Source organism: Castor canadensis, chromosome 8 (assembly GCF_047511655.1).
Source record: "Castor canadensis chromosome 8, mCasCan1.hap1v2, whole genome shotgun sequence".
Lineage (NCBI taxonomy): Eukaryota > Metazoa > Chordata > Mammalia > Rodentia > Castoridae > Castor > Castor canadensis.
The window spans coordinates 29,184,259-29,191,877 of NC_133393.1; the positions used below are offsets into that span (position 1 = coordinate 29,184,259).

Consider the following 7,619-nt stretch of genomic DNA (forward strand, 5'->3'; position numbering starts at 1 on the left):
AGACATCTAATAAGTGACCTCTTTTTCTTTCTGACTGAAATGAAGAATGTCAGAGGAGGGAGGGGTGACTGATCTCCCAGATTGACTTGGGAAATACTACAGAAAATCAGTTTAAAAGACAGACTTTGCATTCAGAAAGATGAATAATGTCTCATTTAAATCTAACACCCCAAAGCTGAGGCAGGTAAGTACATTCAATAAGCCCAGTTATCTCAAAAAAAAAAAAAAGATTGTTCTCCTTGCTGCATAATGTTTAAATGAGTTATTTCAGGCTATAGCAATGCATAGCCTGGCACCTTCATAGCAGGAATTCTTAAAATAGTAACTATAATTTTTAATTTTAGTGTTGGTACTTTCCCTCATCATTTAAACATATAGCTACTGAAGCTGACTTACATGTATAGTACAATATTATGTGTTAGGATAAGGATATTTTTAAGGATGGATACAGAAAAAAGCCCTTCAAACTAATCAGAAATATACTCAGGAATTAATAACATGATGTAAAACAAAAACAATGGCCTGTATTTGAAATGGAGAAATGCATCAAAAATGAACTGTACAAACTTTATGAATGCTAATGATGTTGATAGAGTCAAAATACAGATGAAAGAAGAGGTTGAAAAAAACAATTACTTCTGTTTTGGGTTTTTGTTTTGTTATTTTTTAGGCAGTTTCACTATGTAGTTCAGGCTAAACTCGAATGTGCAATCTTCCTGCCTTAGCCTCCTGAGTGCTGAGATTATAGGTGTGTGCCATCATGCAAATCTAGAAAACAATTTTTGGTAGACACTTGAAAAAGTTCTATATCTTTTAAGAAGCAAAGAGGTCACCTTATGCAAAGACTCACCCCAGAGCTCTGTGAGGTATTAGATCCTGAGCACAAGTACTGTTGTCTGAGCATTTCTGAGGTCGTATCTCCTGGAACTGGTTCCTTTCATCTCCCAGGATGGTCTTTTGAAGGTCAGTAGAAGAATGAAGGTACTAAGGCTCTCAGACACTCTAATTTACTCCTTGGTTTAGTCAAAGAGATTAAAAAATTGTCTCTAATGAAAATTTACATGGCATAAAGTGAGGAAATCAAATAATTGTGATTTTTTTCACTTTGGTGAGAAGTTCTGTGTGGTGCAGAGAAGTTCTAGGTTGCTTCATCTGGCAAGGTGAAGGTCCAGGAAATATTTGTACCTTCAGAATTTGTAGAGCTCATCAATACCATGACATATTGCCAAGACGTCAGTTTTAATTGCTGGCACCCTGTCAGGAAGAAGGAACCTGTAGAATCTCAGTCCCTGAAGTAAAACTTTTCTTGTCCCTCCACAATTACTATATTAGTTTTTGTCCAGAAGTTATTTCAGGCTTAATTATGATTTAACTATTTTAATGAGAAGGATATGAAATGAGGATGTGGACAACAAACCAAGTTTCTATGTCTAGGATTTCCTATGTCTCCTGACCAACTTTCACCTTCCCAAAGTTACAAGTTGTGAACTAGCACAAGGACCAACTTCTTAGACATGGATTAAGTAATCTCCCTTTTCTTTTCTTTCTTTTCCCCCTTTTCTTTTCCTTTTCCCTTCTCTTCCCCACTCCTCCCTATCCTCCTCCTCCAATTCTTCCCCCTCTTATTCCTCTTCCTCTTCCTCCTCCTTCTCTTTCTTCTTCTCCTCCTCCTTCTTCTTCTGTACTAGAGTTTGTATTCAGGGTTTTGCCCTGCACCCAGCCCCTTTTTGCTTTTGTTAGGTATATCAAAAAGTTCAATATCACTAATCATCACAGAATTGTAAGTCAAAACTACAAGAAAGTATCACTTCATACTTGTGACGGCTATGATCAAAAAGATAGAAATATGTTGGTGAAGATGTATGAAGAAAAAGAAAACCATGTACGTTTTGGGGGGCAAATTATGAGAATCTGTATGCAGATTCCTGAAAAACCCCAAATACAAGTAACGTAGCTCCAGCTTTCCTTCTTCAGAGTATATATCCAAAGGAAATAAAATCAGGATTCCCAAGTGATATCTGCACTACTATGTTCATTGAAGAGTTTTCATGATGGCCAAGATATGGAAACAACCCAGTGCTAACTGATGAATGAATAAAGCAAACATACAGTGGAATATTATCCATACTTAAACATGGAGATCTTTAATATTTACAATAACAGGGTCAATGCTGGATATCATAATGCTAAATGAAACAAGCCAGGCAGGAAAGAAAATACCTCATGATCTTATTCTATGTGGACTCCAAAAAAATGGAATGCACAGAAGTAGAAAGTAGAACTGTGCATTCCGGGGTGGGGAGTGGGAAATGGTGAGATGTTGGTCAAAGGGCACAAAGGTGCAGTCATGTAGGATGAGCAGTTTAGAGCACTCATGGACAGCTGGTGACTAGAGTTAATACTGTATTGCACATTGGAAATTTGGTGAGAGATTTCAGGTGCCCTTAGTACACTCACGGAGTGATCATTGTGTGAGGATCTGGGCATGTTACTTTAGCTTGATTGTAGCAATCATTTCATGTTGTATATGTGTATCAAAATACCAGTTCACTGTGTTTATCAAAACTATGCATATCTAGTCTTAATTATATGCCATTTTTGTTTTCCAAAATACAAAACAAATTATCACAAAAAAAATAAAGTGCAGTAGCTAGAAAAGTGAGCTAGTTCTACATGATCTCTAACGTTCACGTCACCCATAACAAGGACCCCTGACACTCACTATACAAAAGATCATGGCATCCTCTGTAAACCCATTCACAAGGTCATTTCTTGAGATAGCTGTGTTCTCCCTCTAGCTACCTCAGAATATTATGAAGACAGTGGTCTTTAACTTTGTTAAACATTAAAAAAAAATCAGTTCAATTTAGCTTAGAGGTATTCAGTATTTCAGATACCCAAATCCAGACTTTTGCAGCTGTTTACCCCTAGGTAGTTTCAGCTCTTAAGTCCTGGAGAGGGTTGCCCTGGGGAACACAGGCAAGCCTCTCTTTCCATGGCTGTTTTGTAGACTACTTAACAGAAAATGCAGTTCAGCATCAGTCCCTTCAGTAACTGTTTGGGTCTTTCTGTTCCTAATCCGTTTGCTGGGTAGGAACCAGAGAGGCTGAGGAGAGCAGCTTTTGTAAATGACTCTTTAAGGGGATTCTACTTCTTTCCAGGTCTACTCCCACCAGTGCCCTGTGGGCAGACAGTGCAACTCTCTTCTAGGCCCAGAAAACTACAGGGGTGAGAGGCAAGGGAAGGGACTTGCTTACCCACAGGGTCGCCATGAAGTGAGGCCTGAACTGGTGGGAGTTCCAGAGCATCTGCACTTTCCCTGGCTGCCTTGGAAGGCAGTACCACCTCAGTTTCAGCAAGCAGGTCAGCTTCTCATCTCCAGGACAGGTCTTTCCAGGAGGTCTACAGCTGACCCAGTCCACCTAAGCAGGCATCAGGAGATGATGTAGCTATGGGAATCAAGGTAAGCACTTGGGATCTCTGGATCATTGAGACACAAGCAAGGATCCCAGATGTTCATGAAGAGGCCCTTTAGTGAGTGATTGGAAGTGGGAGCAGGGTGCTACAGAGATACAGTTGGTTAGTACTGGGTACTTATTCCACAGTACATGTGCAGTGGTGTCCAGATTGTTGAGTGTGAGCCTCGCCAAGAGCATAGTTTTCAAACTAGAGAAAGAATCCTTGAACTCTCGTTCAACTTCTCTCCCTGTAATTGTCTGTGTATTCCCTGATCATATTTCACAGATTTTAACGCGTTTGGAATTCTCTTAAATTATTATTAATTTTCTTAGCTCTTTTGCGACACAGGAATGCCAAGCAATTGCCAGTGGAATCCCCTTTGCAGCAGTAAATTAGCATCTCTCTAACCATCTCCACTTGGCCTTGCAAGTCAACCTCAGATAAAGGATAGTTCCTGACACTCTTTCACATTTTGCTTTTATGCTTGTTCCTGGGAGAGGCCCTGGAGCATATTTAAATGGTGCTAAATAACTTCCTTAAGGTGATGAGCATTGAAGTCCATTTGATGGAACATGAAGATGAGAAATTGTTGGGTTTTCCTGCTTGATTAAAAGCTCAATCTTGGAGAAAAATAAACTATTGATTTCAGGCAACAGAGCCACCTCCAGTATTTTCTCCATGAGAGCAACCTGCAAAAAGCCACATGGTAGGGATTGTGGAATTGCTAGAATCTATCTTGCCAAGACACTGAAACCCAGAACCAGCCTCAAATTTCCTAGTATAAGACTTCTTGAAAAGGAAAGTAAAACTATGGTCTTACTGGTTAATTTAATGTTCTGATACATTAGAACATTGGTGAAAAGCAATTCCTAATGCATATCCTTTTAGTTCAGGGAGGAATCTGTATAAATTGTAATTTCTTCACTTCTTAGTGGGTGCTCCAGTATTTAGCAACATGAACACCCCTGATGATCAGGACAAAGGGACTGAGACTAGCATACCCAAGTACCATAAATACTCTGGTATTTAGTATTGTGGAATCATGTGTCAAGATGGCACCTATGTAGAAGGAGGAAATGAAATCTGCCCAATAAAAGAAAAGGAAACAGGTCATGAGAATGAGCTCTGATTTCTAGGCTGGAATTACTTGCAAACCTGGAGCTATGAAGGTAGAGGATATGCTTATGATGTTTATACAGATGGAAAGCCATGTACCCACTGCTCAAACCCATGAGACTCTGAAAGATGACATCCCGAAGAGCCATGAGACAGAAGAAAAGCCACCTAACTACTTGCCTAGATGGTAGCATATAACAATACCCAACATGAATTCTAATTCCAGATATGTTCATGCTACTGACTGCTGTGATGTACTGGAGCAAATTGGAGCTTATCAGAGAATTAAAGATCCAAAAGAGGAAGAGATAGGGAAGAACTTGCCATGCAGTCTGATGGCAGGCTGGACCATGCTGAGGAGACAGGTGGTACAGATGGAAAGTCCCCGAGCTACCCTTTCCACATAAATCACAGTTTTACAACCAACATCACCTAGGAAATTTCTGAAATAAAGATCTGTGTCTATATCTGTGACCACTGTGCTACAAATAATTAATGTATTTGAACAAGTCAAGTAGATGAGGATAACATCTATGGGTTTTTTTCTCGGGACCCATGACAAAAATATATAAATGTCTCACAAATATAAGGATGTTTCCTAAAATTCCAGATCCAGTGAGAGAAAGAAAGATTATTGTCTGGATGAAATTACTCTTCTGACTTCATATACTGAAACAGGAAAAACCTTGAGAAGCACAAAGAAGTAGATGACATATTTCATTCTATGGGATTTCTCTGTTTATGCTGATGAAAATAACAGTAAATGAAGTATATAAATGTACAGGGTTTTTTCCTAGGAGGTGTCTAGTCTAATCTCTTTCTGTCCCCCTTTTTCTTCCTTTCTTGCTTCCTGTAACATGGAAGTGATAACTACAATTCAAACTTAAATTCCATGCTAATGTATCCACCTGCTTTTCCTGAAGATCCTTCTTTGTATCCCTTACCTCCAAACTTTATATGATCATTTTTCTTCAACAAAAGGTAAAGTCACAATCATGCAGTTAATTTCTAAGCCATAATCCTGAGTAGTAGCTTAGATGTCTCCTTCCCTTTCACTCTTCATGCCCAAAAAATTAACCTCACTCTAGTCTTTTTATTTGTGCTCCCCAAGATGCTCTTTACTAACTTGAAAATGAAGCCAAGTGAATAAGGATAAGGTCTATCCTTATCTTAATACAGAATTGTAGATTCTTTAGGGAATTTTACTTAGCCACATGGGTAGCTTCCCAGAAGATGTCATGTGGCTTTACCTCTTTCTCCCAATACCCTGAGTAGATCTTATGAATTTGTAATACATAGGTTAGTTAAGGAGAGGAGTAGAAAACTCCAGCTTCCCCTTGTGTCAAAGTGGAATGTGTGGTTGAATTTGTACTCCAAATCTTCTACATGGGTGGAGTAGGAATTAAACCTTAGTTTTTCTTCCTCCCACATCCTGTTCTTATTCTCCATTTCTCCTGAAAGCAATCTTCCAATAAAATATCAAAAATAAGTTCCCATTTCAGGCACTGTCTAACCAAAGACACATCTTACTGATTCTTTTGCCTAAGAATTGTCAAATTTCTCAGATAGAAATGCCACACTTTGTAGGTCAAGTCACCCTAATATCTCATGTCATGATTTGTAAAACCACTTTATGAATGGTATTTTTTTCTGTTTTCTCTCTTTCTGTATTATGGTCAAACTGAGGATGAAAACATAAACCTAGTCATTTTGCTTTACTTCTTATAAATCATAAAAAGCTTAATTTATCAGCCTGAATTCTATTTGTCTTCTACAATTTTCCATACTCTCCTGTTTATTACACTTATTTGTGCATTAATTTCAACTCCCCCTAAACAAATATCACATGATACTTACCTTCCTAAAAGAATATGCAAATGTCCCCTGCTAATCTTTTGCCCAGTCACCACCCTTCATAGCTAAATGCTGCCTATGGGTCACAAATCAGCTCAGAATTTAGTTTTCTACAACTTTACCAAACTCACAAAACTGTTTTACCTGTTTGTCTGCTTTCATCCTCCCTGTAGAGTGAGAACACCTGAGAGATGCTGCTTTTGTGTCTAGTATATAATTTATCTAGGATAACCTCTGTTATTAAATGCTCAAAAAATGGTGTATGAATAAAATTACTAACAGAGGCTTGTGGTTATAAAACTGTACCTTAAACACAGTGATGTAGCAGCTAAACAATCTGTGAAGGTATTTGGGTTGGTCTATGTTTTGTTATGAATATCAAAACTAAGTGACCTGGAGAAATAAATCACTTTTGATGACACATTCAGTACAGTTTGTAGATGAGGAGAACTTCTGGGTTTTCTACAGATATAGTGAATGACAAAGACTACCCTTAAAACACTTATAAATTTTCACTTGCCACATTTCTGTATTGATGTGCCTATGATTGTATTTTTTTAAGGCAATCTTTTAATTCTTTTATACATTGATAACAGATTTTGAAATAAGGAGTGTCTTTATTTTCCCAAAGAGTGTCCCATGTGGGCTGGAAAAACTATACAGTTGTATCTACTCTTGGAACTATTCAGGGGAGACATTTATGTATATATTATAATAAAATTTCATAAGCTTCTTACCTCCAGCATGCAAGAATCAAGAAATTCAGACCAGCTGGGCACTGATAGCTCATGCCTATAATCTTAGCTTCTTATGAGGCTCTGATCAGGAGGATAGTGGCAAACCTGGGCAAATAGTTCACCAAACCTCATATCCAAAATAACCAGATCAAAATGGACTGGAGGTGTGGCTCAAGCAGTAGAGTGCCTGCTTTGCAAGAGTGAAGCACTGAGCTCAACTCCCTAGTTCCATCAAAAAAAAGGAAAAGAAATTTGGTTTATGTGAATCAAGTCAGTGTAATTTTTTTTGTAACAAATGTGTGTGTGTTATGGGGGTTGGGGGGAGTTACACTAGGTGCTTGAGGGAATTCTTGAACTTCAGGAGCATTCAGGATTCACAAGAAAAAGCTTTGAAATTAGCCACTTGGGATTTAAAATCCTGTCTGGCTGACTACCTATATGCATGACTTTGAA

The 7,619-nt window shown here is 38.3% G+C and overlaps 1 pseudogene; it reads right to left on the bottom strand.

The window, feature by feature from the left end:
* Nucleotides 1–4,387: 4,387 nt before the first annotated feature.
* On the bottom strand, nt 4,388–7,219 carry LOC141425891 (putative vomeronasal receptor-like protein 4; annotated as a pseudogene).
* Nucleotides 7,220–7,619: the final 400 nt, after the last annotated feature.